Below are 15305 nucleotides of genomic sequence, written 5' to 3'. Positions count from 1 at the left end.
CACCAAATGTTAGACTTAGCCTCTGCCTAGCAATTTAGAAGCTTCCTTAGCAAGTTAGTCTTTTCCCTCAGCACCCATCCCCTTTGTGCTCTCTATGCATTTGTATCTTTCTAGAGGTTTTGTTCTGGTCCTGTAATACTCTTTTATTATGATGACCTCATGGATTTCCAACTACCATTCCTTCCTCCTTATTTTTTACTTTTATATTCTAGTTATCAATTATATTCTAATTATTAATGCATTTTTATCATATTGGTCCATTTTGGACAGCAGAAGTTTGTAGAAACCATCAGTTTTCTTCTTTAGTTTTAGTTGTTGATGCATATATTTTAGTAATAGTCATACTAAGAAGTCTTCCTCATATGCATATGGGTAGTGTCCTATTACTCACAACATTGTTTTAGGATAGATCTTAGAATTGTCTTTTCACTATGAATGCAACGCCATTCTTCTTTAATTTTCCATTCCAGGCATAGGAGATCATATGATTGTCTGATTCCCTTTAGCCCATATGAGTTTGCCTCTATTTACTAATACATGGTATGTCGATCTTCATGTGTTCTGTTTCATTCTTGACAACTTCCAGTTTTCCTACAATCATGCTTCATGCATTCTACGTCCCAATCATTAAGGTTGTTTGCAACTGCTTCTCCTAATTTTTAGTAACTTTCCGTGGGGGCTCTACCTCTAGTACTTGTGTTTCTCTGTTGTTGATAGGGTTTTCAGAAGCCTGTTATTTCAGAAGTGAATGTCCAATCCTTGCTCCTAGTCTGCTTTAATCTAGGAGTTTCATTGCAAGCTATCCACCATAGGTGACCCTTGTGGCATTTGAAATACAAGTTGCATAACTTCCAGCATCCCAGCAACCTACACATTACACCAGCACAGCAGATTAACGTACAAGTGCTGTACTGATAAGAACAAATGATAAACAAGCAGCATATACACACACCTACAACATATTTATTGTGTATTGTAGAGTCTGAACTGACCAACAGCTGACTCTCCAGCAGGTTTCCAGAGGCAGTTAATTGCATAGAAGGAGTTTGCCCATCCTTCTCCCATGGAGCAGGTGGTGGCCTCGAACTTTGTGCCTTCGGGATTGCAGCACAACTCCTTGCCATTAGAGCACCAGAGTTCCATCAGACCTCAACCTACATGCCTATCAGGCAATTGAACTTTTTCTTTTAAAAATGTCATGACCTTCTGCTTCTTGGGAGCATTTCCAGGAACACGAATGGCCCTTATACCATGATAGTCAAAGAAACAAACAGATATGCTTTGAAAAAGTGCAAACAGAGCGCTCCATGGAGGGAAAGGTGACAGTTTCATGTCTCATACTTTGGGTTGTTGCTAGTGTTAGTGAACACAGGGGGTTCTTTCTGTAGTAGCGCTTCAATAAGACAGATGGATTACAATATCCAAAACACTTTATTGCAGATCTGGAAGAGCAAGGAGAATCCTTTCAAAAACTGAGTCCCTGTCTATGGATGCATAGTGATTTTTATACTTGAATTAGGTGTTACTTTTCTTAACATATTACTATCACTAGTTCAAAGCTACATGATTTTTACTTTCAAAAGAATAGTCTACAGTCAGCAGTCCAGTCTAGTCAGCAGACAACTTGTGAGTTTACATGTGACTGAGAAAAGCAGTTTCAAAAAGTAAATGCTAATTCAGAAAAGTTGCATTTCCCCTCCTGGTAAAGAGGTAGCTTAAGGTACAGTTCACATATGACCCAAAAAAGACAACTTTAGGATTCTTACATACAGTTTCTAGTTAACATACAATTAGGGTGCCATTTTATGAAAGACTGAGAAAACACAAATGCTAATTCAATGAAAGATGCATTTCCCCTCCTGGTAAACAGACAGCTTAAGGTACTCTGCATAACTATGGAGAAGTTACAACAGGGTCTGAGGACCAAACAAATGTTAATTACATGGTTGGACCAGTTTTGCTGGCTAGAAGCACATGATGCCAGTTTTACAACTGTACCATACATTTGAATAATTCTAAATTTATTAATATTGCCCTATCACTAGGAGAGGTTAGTCTTTGGAAGGGGACATCATGCTTGAAAAAATGGAGCATCAGCAAAAGAGAGGAAGACCCCCCAAGGAACTAAATAGACACAGAGGCTACAATAGTGGACTCAAGAGTGCCAGAGATGACGAGGATGGCACAGGATAGGACAAGGTTCAGGACAGTTGTACATAGGGTCGTAATGAGTCACACTGTACTTGATGTTACCTAACAACAACCACAACCTGCTTCTCCTACTTTTTCCTTGAAGGAAGGATTTTGAGGTTGCTTGTCCACCCCAAACACTTAGCCTCAGGCCTGACCATGTCTTGAGGAAGATTAATGATGTCTTGATTAGGCCTGTCCATATCCTGACAAGGTCACTAGATAAGCAGATTCTGATAGGGCCCTAGATGCAATCACATCATGACAGGACCCCTCCCCCAAAAGTTCTGAGCAAACTACCATCCCTCTCAATCTCCTTAACAGCTCCTATAAAGGGAAACTGCCTTTGTCTGCCTGCCATTCTGATCTTTGCCTGCGATCAAATGGCCTCCCTCTCAGACCACTTTTTTTTTTTAAATAAAGGCCTGTTTGTATCTTGGGGCCAGTTTCTTCTTCTTTTCTCTCTCTCAGCTCTTTTTCTATCTATTACTCCTTACCTATTTTCTCTCACCTTTCTATGTCCCCTTTTTGTTTCATGTCCACTTACTTTTGCTTGGGTGTTGGTCACCATCCTTGCAGCAAGTGAAGCCTGCCAGGCCCACATTTGTGTCCATTATAGGTGCAGTAAAGCCTATCTCGGTAGTAAAACCTATCTCTATTCATAGTTCTGGGGAAGCGGGGGAAGAGGAAAAAATGGCTACAATGATGCACTCAAGTGTTTAGGGAGATGTACTTTTCCTCAAAGCATCTTAAAAATCTAAAAGTAGGGAAGGCATGTCATCAGATGATTAATGGAGTCTGAACAGGGCTGTCAGAACAGGCTAGAAATATTGCCAAAGAGAGGAGATAATATATTTTCACAAAAAAAAAAGCGCAATACTTGTTTTTCCAAAAAAGCCTAAATTTTGTAAATTGCTGACATTTTTAAAAGAATTTGCAGGGCCAGAATAAATTTAAAATTCCTTTAATATTGCCTTAAGCACCAAGTGTTCTTGGCACAGCATGCCAGGAGTTAGAGACGCTGTCTGATTCAGCCCAGTGCCTTATATCTGCCAAAACCCCTGGAGTTACAAGTAGCCTGATAACCTGGCAGCAAGAAATTTGAAGCTTGGCATAACTGTATAGCATAAGCCTCTTGGGAGAGTGATGATAAACCCAACTGGCGGGCTGCCCTTGCCTTCCCAGAGGTGGGACGTGGAAACATAATATATAAAGAAGGGAGGTGAGAAAGGAAACCATACTACAGGCCTAATTGCTTTTACCTTCAGAAAGCAAAGCTTCAAGGATGTTTGGGGAGTGGGAGTATGGGATTATGAGCTGAACTGAAAAAAAAAATAAGCACTATTACTCTGTTGAGGAAGCATCTGCAAGAAGTTTTTCTGACTGAGACAGATCCCTTTGCTGGGTTCAAGTCTGAAGAATGCTCATCAACGTTAAAATCCTTGTTTTCATGTTCCTCTTCCTCCTACCTCCTATGCTACTGGAAGGAAGATTTTATAGTCAAACATGTCTCAGTGTCTCAGTTAATGTTGGAATAGAATTTACTAGGAAGATCAAGCTTCATATGGGCTGCACTTGGTATATCAATAATCTCTATGTCGTCATAATATTTCATGTCTTTGCCACATCAGTAAATGAGATACACATATCAGATATTTTTCTATTCCATTCTACCAAAGAGAACACAGAGGCCCAGGGTTCATTTACCAAAGGTTCAATTACAAGACAAGGAATTCAAGTCTGTGTTTTCTGATTGCAAGTGCTCACTTTTCCTGTAGTTAAACTCCATTCTACACAGCTTTTCAGTACATTAACAAGAATCTAATCACACAAGGCCTTTATTTGACATTACTTATATTTGTCTATTTGTCTTAGTGTAGTATGTACATAGTATGTAGTCTATGTAAGTATTTGGATTTTCTCTTTTTAAAAGTAATACTGGAGGGGCTATTCTTTAGAGAAGGACATGATGCTGGGAAGGGCAGAGGGTCGACAAAGGAGAAGAAGACCCTCAACCAGATGGATTGATACAGTGACTGGTGCAATGGGCTCTTGTGTGTCAAGTAGTGTGAGGATGGTGCAGGATAGGACAGAATTCAGATCTTTTGTTCATAGGGTCATTATGAGTCATATTCGACTTGATGACACATAACATCAACAACAAATGTGATATTGGCATTATAAATTTATCCAGCAAATATGTTGAACTTGCTCTGAGAGTCTAAAAACCAAGAAGATGCATCCTTTAGCCTTGAACAGAGCATTGTTGTGACTTGGTGGTAAGCAGTTGCCTTGCAAAGTCAAAGTCACAGGTCTAAAGCTGCTACTAGCCACTCTGTTGGTTAGCCTCCTTCCATGCTATTTACTGCCTCTGAAAACCCACTGGAAGGTCAGCTTTGAGTTAGTTCTGACTCAATGGTATATTACAATAAACTACAGAATAATTGTCATTTATTGAGTACTCTTAGCTGAACAAGGAGATGTGGTAATGTCAAGAATACTGCAGCTAGCTAGCTATGCTCTAGGGGATTGTGGAAGGAAGTGATTTTGGAATCCTGTTTTTTTATTATTATTAAATTTTATTAGTTTTAATGAACATTTACAGAGATTTTGGGTTTTCATTCATTCATTGTTGCACTGTTTTCTCCACCCTCCTCCCCAGTTCGTTCTTCTTCCCCCCCCCAATGTCTCTTTTAATTGTCCAGTTGCCACAGTGCTTGTCAAAGCCAGTTCTGATTCATCTCCTTTGTCAGTGTGTCAATCCTGTTTTTAAGTGGAAGAGTCTATCATGTAACAAAGAGCGAGAGTGCTCTACAGAGAGGATACAGAATACACAAAGCTGAGGTCAGGAATGTGGCCAGTGCATATGGAGTATCATATGTATACTAAGCAGGTGAAACTGGATAGGCGACTGATTTGTAAAGGTCTTTGTAGCACAAATAAAGATTTTCTACTTTATCATATATAGACAATAGGGAGGGTTCTAGCATTTTTAAGTTCCAGTATTTTAAGTAGTTAATTTGGCATATAGGCAGCTCTGGTGGCTTAATGGTAAAGGAGTTGCATTGCTGACCCAATGGCACTTGGTTCAAATCTACCAGCCGCTCTGCTGGAGAAACATAAGCAGTCTCTCCAAGTGATTTACTGCTTCTGGAAAAGTTCTGGAGGGTCAGCTATGAATTGGTTCCAATTTAATGGTAACAACAATTTAACATCTAGAGGTTGATCCAATAAAATGGTACTTGGATATATCCTTTACCAGAACTAATAAGACATCTTTTGAAAATGAATCTGAAGGCATCTAAAACATTGGTTTTCAAACTCAGACATGCCTAAAGGATTGATAAAATAACGAATTTCTGATTCAGTGGAGCTAGCATGTTTGATATTTTCCTTTTTTAATAAGTTCCCAGGTGATAGTGATGCTGATAGTTTAGATTCACATTTTGAGAACCACTTCTCTAACGTTTGGGGAGACTCCACGATAAGAAGGATGCTCTCATGATACTGTGCTGAGAAATATTCAGGTGCTAACCAAAAGAAAAGGAATATTCACTAGAGCGCTGAGAAGTCAAAGTAAAAGAAAGAAATCAAGAAGTTAAGGAGCTGAACAGATTTCAAGGGGCAGCACAGGAAGACAAAGCAAAGTACAATAATGAAATGTGGAAAGAGATGGAATCAGAAAATCAAAAGGACTGAACAACATTTTTTTTTTCTTTTTGTAAGCGTTACCCTCCTGTGGTTAATTTCTGTTTTTATGGCATTGTGGTCTGAGAAGATACTTTGTATTATTTTAATATTTTTTAATTTGTTGAGGCTTGTTTTATGTCCTAATATGTGATTAATTCTGGAGAACATACCATGTGCCCTTGGGAGAAAAGTGAATTGAGTTTTATTTGAGTGGAATACCTTGAATACATCCATAAGGTCGAGTTAGCTGATTATATAGTTTAGATCTTCTGCATATTAAGCTTCTTTTGAGTTGACTTTCCTTTCATGATAGGCCCAGCATTTCTTGAGCTGAAGGACCTGAAGAACAAATTCAAGCCTCGAGTTTTAATACTTAATTAAGACAGCTAGGGAGGGAACATTCAATGTCCCAGGAAGCATTAAAAGAACATAGAAGGAGTATATAGAGTCACTGTACCAAAAATAATTGACTGACACAGAATTTTATGAAACAACATAAGATCAAGAGAAAATAGTGATGAACATGGAAGTTCAAGCTGCTCTGATGAATTGGCAGAAAACAAGGCCCCAGGAATTGACAGCATACTAATTGACATATTTCAATAAACAGATACTGCCCTGGATGCACTCGCCATGTTGTGCCAAAAATTCTGGAGGACAGATACTTGGCCAACTGACTGGTAGTGATCTGATTGAATGTGGAAACTATCAAACAATATCATTAATATCATACACAAGCAAAATTCTGCTGAAGATTATTTAAAAAAATTTACTGGAATAGTACATTAACAAAGTACTACCAGAAATACAAGCCGGGCTTAGCAGAGGCCATGGTACTAGTGATATTATCACCAATGCCAAATGGATATTATCTGAAAGCAAAGAATACCAGAGGAATGTCTAGCTGTGCTTCAGTGACTATACAAAGGCATTTGTGTAGATCACAACAAATTGTGGCTAATCTTGAGAAGAATGGGCATCCCAGAACATTTGTTTGTGCTTATGTTCAACCTATACTTGGACCAGAAAACAGTCATCAAAACAGAGGAAGGGCACACTGTATCTTTCAAAATTAGGAAAGGAATACATCAGGGATGCATCTTGTCTCCATACCTTTTCTATCTATATGCAGTTCAGATCATTTGAGAGGTTGGATTTTGTGAGGAAGAATATGGTATCAAGATTGGAAGAAGACTCATCAACAACCTGCGTTATGCAGATGACACACCCTTACTTGCTGAAACTGAGGAGGACCTGAAGCATTTACTACACAAGGTCAAGGACTGCAGTCTTCAATAAGGATTGAAGATCAACATCAAGAAGACAAATATTCACAGCATTAGGCCAATTGGCAGCACCATGACAGATGGAGAAGGGATTGGGGTTGTTAACAATTTCAACTTTTTCTGCTCCACAGTCAACACTCTTGGCAGCAGCAGCTAGGAAATCAAGAGACAAATTGCATTAGGGAAGTCTGTTGTCAGGGATCTCTCTAGAATGCTGAGGAGCAACAATGTCAGTCTGGATACTAAGGTGCACCTGATCCAGGCCACAGTCTTCATAATTAGATGCTATGCATCAGCTAGGTGGACAGTGACTCAGAATGATAGAAAAAGAATTGATACCTTTCAGCTGTGGTGCTGGAGAAGAGTCTTGAACCTACCATGGACTGCCAAGAGAGTGAATAGGTCTGTTTTGGAGAGGGTGAAACCAAATTTCTCTTGGAGGCAAGGATTCTGATGCTCCATCTCATATACTTTGGGCATGTATACAGGAGGGACCAATCCTTGGAGAAGGGGCAGAGGGACAGTGAGAGAGAGGAAGACCCTGATGAGATTGACACAGTAATTAGAACAATGGGTTTAGGTGTTTTGAAGTCTATAAGACCAGCTCACTATTGAGAAGGGTTCAGAGCTGTTGTACATAGGGTTGCTGTGAGTTGCAGGGGACCTAATGGTACATAACAACAACAACAACAATGAAGAAAGATGTGAAAGTCTACTTTTATCAAATTTACAGACTTGGAAACGCTATGTGGCAGTTTGACACTGTCCTGCAAGGTGTTATAAGTTGTAATTGAGTATGACAATGACTTTTTGCCCTCATTCTTTTTTTTTGGATATTTTTTATTGATTTTCATATAATACTTTTACAGTATGTTTCATTCATATACATTATTTTATACAATCTTTACACTGTGTTTCATACATTCATGTACATTCTATTTTACATTATTTTTATACTAGTTTATTTACAAAATTTTAATACTTTGTTTTTCACACCAGATCCTTCCCATTTCCCTTACCCCTACCCGTGAAATTGTACGACCCCATGATTAATCCCCTCACCCTCCGCATGTCCTCATCACTCTTTTGATAAAAGCTAGAGAGGACTTGAAGAGCTATAACTTATTAACAAGGCAAAATAGAAACAAGGGATAATTTTCCTCCAGCATTTGAGGTATAATAAAGTTTTTTTCTCTGAACCAAGAGTCATAATCATCATAAAATAATATGAAAAATAGATAAATGCAAATGGTTGATTTTTTTATTTTGTTGTGATTTTTTGTTTGCTTTTTTTTTTTTTCACACAGGAAGCTAAGTGAGCATGGCTTCTAGCTCCTAGGAATTCAGGAAATTCAGGATTATTCCTTGGGAAGCCTGGGGTGAAGTTGACAATTCTGTAATTAGCTGCAGTGGGCTTGCTATGGTATTTATTCCAGAAAACGCTTAGAAAGACTAAGATCAAGTTGACATTAACTCTAGCAGAATTGTTCGTCACGTTGGTGAAACTTTGAGGAGGAGCAAGTTTACAGCAACCATGGACTAAATTGATTTATGATTAAGAATCATTTAGCTATTAACCTTGTGTCAATCAAGAGGAAATATTTAAAACCCGGAGCTGAGAACTCACTGTGGAGTGGGGAAGAGATTTGTGTAGTGAATATAAGATGCGATAGGGCTTTGTTTATTTGTAAAATAGGTGTCTCACTAGAATCCTTTATTTAAATCTTGCTCTAGGTTGTAGCATTCTGTCTTGGTTGCGGACAATCTCTGAAAGTGACTTCGTGAGCTGCAGGCGAGGCTCCCAGTGCCAGCACTGAGCAGACCTCTCTGACCTTCAGTCTGCACTCTCATTCCGGAGAGTCTGTTTCATGAAATATTGATGGAGAAGATTACTCCAGTGTAATGCATACAGAAAGAATGATGCTTCTTTGATGTGTTAGGTCATCTCCCTTGTCTTAAAGATTGTGAAGCAAAAAATAACTATTAAAGAAGCCATTCTTAGAAGGAAGATTCACTTGATCGGCATTTGCACTTAAATATACAGGGCATATTTTGAGCTTCTCTTTTCCAAAGTATCTCTACTTATCGGTCCCTGTATGATGGATTGTTTTGCTGTGCCTAGAAGATACCATTACATACCTGCATTACCGCAACAGTCACTTCATACCTAATTTTTCTGCCCTTGCTTTTATTCAATTTTCTTGAGACCTGTGGTTTTAAACTGGTATAGCCAGATATGCAGCTGGACTCGAAACCATCAAAGGCATAAGACCAAATTTTGATTAACAAGTGAAAATTATTTTGGATACAATTGAATATCACAAAAATAATAACATACATTTATGTAACCCTTACTTATAATTAGGAATATATTAACTTTTTAAGCATTATAAGAGATCTAATGAAAAATCTAAATTTGATTGTTGATTTCACTTTGCAAATGAGGGAACAGAGCACAGCTTGCCCAGGTTTCTACCAAGTGGCAGAACTGGCATTTAAACTTGAGTCTCTGAATGTGTGCTATTGAGGCATTCACTGTTAGGATGAAATACCCTTCCTCTGACATGTTCACAAAGTCAATTCCCATCCATCCTTCACAGCTCATGTCAAATGCCCCTTTTTCTGTCATGCTCCTGGCCTCCTTCTAGCTTTCCCCATCAAGAGAGATTGCTGTTGTATCTGTATTCCAGCAACACCTCATACATACATACCCTGAAGATAATGCTTATCTTGCATTGATATTTCTTTATACATTCATCATCTTGCTACTTTGGGAGCTCCATAGGCCTGTGGTTTATCTAAGTGTATATATTTCCATCATCTGCAATGTCTAAAGTGTTATTGTTGGTTTTCAGTAATTTCTACTTTTGAGATGAATTAGTACAAATTATGATCTTTTATATACAATTTTTAAAATTAATTTCTATTTTATTCTATGTGCATTTTGAAGAAGACATTCAGGTGGCAAACAAATGAAGAAATGTTCAAAATCTCTGGTTCTAAGAGAGATGCAAATCAAAACAACTATGAGATATCATCTCACTCCAGTAACTATAGAAAAGTTCAACAGAGAAGCAAACACCAAATGTTGCCAAGTTATGGAGAAACTGGAACCTTATTCACTGTAGGTGGGAGTGTAAAATGGTGCAACCACTATGGAAAACAGTATGGTGCTTTCTAAAAAAGAAATAGAAATGCCATTTGACTCAGTAATTCCACTACTGGGAGCATACCCTAAATAAATCAGAACTGTCATCCAAACAGATATATGTACACCCATGTTTATTGCTGCATTGTCCACAATAACAAAGAGATGGAAGCAACCCAAGTGCCCATCAACAAATGAATGGAGAAGCTATTGTATATTCACATAATGGAATAGTACACAACCCTGAAAAACAAGGATACAAAATGGATGATCCTGGAGGATATGATGCTGAGTGAAATATCTCAGTAACAAAAGGACAAATGCTACATAACACCACTGGTATAAAACAGGACTGGCATGGGTGTTAGGGGGGAAATGAAGAAAAGGGGGATAGATGATGAGCACTGCATTTTTTAAATCTTATTATTACTTGTGTGTGTACTGTCAAATCAGATCCGACTGGTACGGAGATTGTCCCTCCTTCTCCAGCAGAACATCTGATGAATTTGAACTGTGCACCTCTGGAATTGCAGTACAGCTTCTTGCCACTAGGCCACCAGAGCTCACCTGAACACTGCATTTTAACAGATGAGGGAAAGAACTGTTGAAAAGAAATATATGCTTAGTCATTTGCAAAACAAAAGTCCAGAATAAGAGGTATATAGCAAAGGAGTGAGGGAGGAAATTGTACAACAATGAATGAACTTTTTAAAGAGAAAAGTGAACTGGGAGGTGGTGGGATAAGGAGGAAAATGTAAAACAATGAATGAATGGAAATCTAAGTATTCTGTAACTTTTGTTAAAATCGCAATAAAAATGTATTTTAAAAAGTTGGTCATTTGAATTTTTAATTTCATTTTGTTAACTTAATGATAAACTATGCTCTTTGCAATTATTTGTTATGCATAAGAGAGGGGGACAGTAACTAAAGATGACAGAAGAAGAATCAATGCCTTTGAGTTGTGGTGCTGGACAAGAGTTTTGAACATACCAGACAGCAAAGAAAACAAGTAAGTCTGTCTTGGAGAGGGTAAAACCAAGTTTCTCCTTGAAGGCAAGGAATTTGAAGCTCTGTCTTACATAGTTTGGGCATGTGGCCAGGAGGGACTGATACTTGGAGAAGGACATAATGCTCAGAAGGGTGGGGGGACAGTGCAGGCAAGGAAGATCCTGGATGAGATGGATTGATATAGTTACTGGGGCAGAGGTGTTAGGTGTGTCAGCATCAGTGAGACTGGCTCTGGTTCCTCTTGAAAATATGACCAAAGTAAGGGAGACAAAATTTCACCACCTTGCCTCTAAGAAGCATCCTGATTGTACTTCCTCCAGGACAGATTCATTTGCTTTTTTGCAACCCATCAATTCTAGTTTATCAATGTTGTTGTTGTTGTTGTTGTTATGTACCGTCCAGTTGCCTGTGACTCATGTGACCTTGTGAACAACGGTTCTATAGCCTGCCCTATCCTGAGGCATCCTATCTCTCTCTCATACACTTGAGCCCATTGCTGCAGCCACTGTCCAGCCATCTTGTTGAAAGTCTTCCTCACTTTCTCTGGCCTTCCACCTTTCCCAGTTAATCACATCTGAATCAAAACTAGAATCCACTGGCATGTATGCAATTCTAAACCTCCACCAGGTTTCTAAGGCTACAAATCTTTAAGGGAGGAAATTGCTGATCTTTCTCCTGTGGAGTAGCTAGTAGATTCCAACTACTGGGCAGCCCAGTATGTTATGCACTACAACACCAAGACCGCTTGTGGAATCTAAAGCGGGACTTAAATGGTGCGAATTAATCAGGTAAAGAGTAAGGAGAGCTTTGTTCTGCGCTCTGACTTGTCTAAAATGACAACATTCTCACTCACACATCCCAATATCCTTTCAAGACTCAGATAAAATTCTACTTTCTCCTAGAACTTTCTTTGTGTATTTTAGCTTGATGACTTCTTTCCTCTGGTAATGTTTTAAATTAAATGTGAACCTCAGAAATCCACTCCCACGTTGGGAACACAGAGTTATTTCACTTAAATCTTCAAAACAACCCTGCAAGCAAGGCAATGATAACTTTCCTGTTTTAGATGGGAAGATTGAAGCTCTGTGACACTGGGTAATTTTCCAAGTTGTCCTAAACAGTGAGATCTAAGCAGAACTGAATTTCAAATATAAGTTGTTTGGCTGAATTTAACCTTCACAACAACTGTCTGTTTTAAGGATAGAGAAACTGAGACCAAAAGAATAGCCCGCCGTGGTCACTCAGCTTCTGAGTGTGGCCATGTCTGGATTTCAAATCCTGTGCATTTGGCTTTAATGAGTTGGTGCTAAAACAGTAACTTAATTCATTCTCTGATGTGAGCATACTGGCACCTTCATCCTTACTATCCTGAGCTGCTTTGTGGCTCCAGAGTCTACCGACTAATGCTGTAGGGTGTGGTAGAAATATCATCCTAATCATTACTGTGTAACTTATTTGAAAGGCAGAATTTTGTTTTCCATTGAGTCTGCATTTTAACAAGATTCCCAGATTATTTCAGAAAGCTCATTTAGAGATGCTTTCACCCAAAGTGTACCTTAGACTTGTCATTGCCTTATTATACCATGAATCTTTGTCTTCAGAGCTTGGACTCTAAGGACAGATTGATTCTGAAACTCTACATTCTGGAAGGATTCCTAATAGCAATAGTGCTTAGGCAATTGGCAGCTGACCAAGAGGTTAGCAATTGGAATCCATCTAGAAGCTCTGTAGAGGGAAGGTCTGGCGATTTGCTTCTGTAAAGATTAAACCCTGTTGGCAGTTTTATTCTATCATGTGGGTTCACTATAAGTTGGCCAACTACAGTCATTCAGGAAGAGTCCTGAGTTCTCAAACTTTTCCATGTCTCCAAAAGTTCTTGGTGACTTGAGGAGAGCGAGTACACAGCCAAGAACTTTATGTGTATCCAACACATAAATGGCTCCTTGAGGATTCTTGTGGGATGGAGCAGGAGCGTCCTACACTCAGATGCAACTGTTAACTCTCAAACCCATTGCCATAGACTTGGAACCAACCCATAGGTGACCATGAAGTGGATTTTTGGAGGCTGTACAAAGCACTGGACAAGATTGTTCATCTTCTCCCATTGAACCTCTAGTGGTTTCAAACCACCAGGGAGGTGCCCCCTTTGGTGAGCCATGCAGCTCCCCATGGACTGAGCCACCAGAGCATAGCAGTGAATATAAATACAGACTAACATTTTAAAAGATTGAAAAGTATACTATGCATTGTCACATCTTTGTAAGGAATGTGATAACTACCTTGCTCACATTATGGGAAGGCTTAGTAGAATCAAGCAGTATTTCCCATAAAGCTCACAAATTGTTGCTACATCTATGATTATGACCTTGTTCTTGTAACTGCTTTATGTTTCATCCAATAGTAGGTCATAAAAGCATTATTGAGTTTTCATGAAATCTGCCCTTTTTACTCTTTATAGCTGACTGCGTCTACCTCATTCGGTTATGTCTTTGCTTAATTTCCTGTTCATGGAAACCTAAGGAATGCCTGCTAAACAGCAGGCACTACCTTTTACTGAGAAAATGGTAATTTTTATTGGTCAATAGAGCAAAGACCAAAAAATCGGAATAGATGCTGTGGATTGGCAACTACATTGTTGTTGTTAAGTGCTGTCGAGTCATAGATAACTCATAGAGACCCTATAAATGAAAGACCAGAACACTTGTATAACTTCCATCCTTTCTCCAGGTTCACAGGGTTTCTGGAGACAACCTATTATGGAAGTGAATGCCACTCCTGCTTCCAAGCTTGTTTTAACTGGGGAGCTCAACCAAACACTGTCCACCATGGGTAACCATTATTACATTTGACACATCAGTGTCACAGTGCTCAGCATCACAGCAACCATGAGTTACCTCTGTACAGCAAATGGACAGACCAGTGTTATACCACTTAGCATAGTATTTGACCCAAAACAATTAAAACCAGGTCTGAGGCCCTCAGATTAAAATCACCCACCATTGGCTTGGTAGTGTAACTTTCTATCCACTAGGCCAACAGACCACTTTCTATGTTGTTATTAAGTGCTGTCGAGTTGTAGGCAACTCATAGCGACCCTATGAATGAAAGAACTGAACACTTGTATAACTGCCATCCTTTCTCATAGGGTTTCTGGAAGAAAGCTATTACAGAAGTGGATGCCACTCCTGCTTCCAAGCTTGTTTTAATCGGGAAGCTTCACCAAGCCTTGTCCACCATGGGTAACCATTATCACATTTGACACATTAGTGTCACAGTGTTTATCATCACAGCAACCATGAGTTTTATTCAACATACTAATTTTTTTTTTCCAAAACCATTGGTTCTCCTTTCTTTTGGCCATGGCAGAAGCATGAAAAAGGAAAATTACATTGAAAAAGGCAAAATCTTAAGGGTTTGGATTGAGTTATATTCTGCTTTGGTCAGACTTTCAAGTCTGATTTCCCTCAGTGTGAACCTGGTGTGTGTGTGTGGGGTGTGTGTGTGTGTCTGTGCGCGCGCACGCACTTATATGCTTCTTCATACCAGTCTGGTGGCTGTTTAGACAGTTTTTAATTCACCGCAATTCCTATGTATGTCTATAAATCCATATAAACTCTATGATTGTCTGAGTGGTTTGGTTTTGATTCTTTTTTTGTTTGTTTCTTTCACTTGTGGGAAAAAGATTCCTTTTCAGCTCCAAGTTCCAGGGCTGACAGTAGGTATTTAGTATTTGTTCATTTATTTTTTCTTTTCCAGAGTTTAGTCTGCTGGGCTGAAAACTGTGGTTGTAACATTAAACAGTTTAAATGTGCCAAGTAGAATGACAGAATGTTTTTTCCAGTTCACACCAGGGAACTGAGGAGTCCAGAAGAACTTTCCTTCTTTTTAAAAATTAGGTCATAATTAAGTTAAGAGTTCTACACGTTGAGTGTTGGTGAGATGTCCACATTAACATGATTTATAGCTCTGAAAAGACAGTCAA

The sequence above is a fragment of the Elephantulus edwardii genome, unplaced genomic scaffold (genome assembly GCF_000299155.1).
Source record: "Elephantulus edwardii isolate Elephantulus edwardi_28Jun2011 unplaced genomic scaffold, EleEdw1.0 scaffold00020, whole genome shotgun sequence".
Lineage (NCBI taxonomy): Eukaryota > Metazoa > Chordata > Mammalia > Macroscelidea > Macroscelididae > Elephantulus > Elephantulus edwardii.
This window is presented reverse-complemented; position numbering follows the sequence as displayed.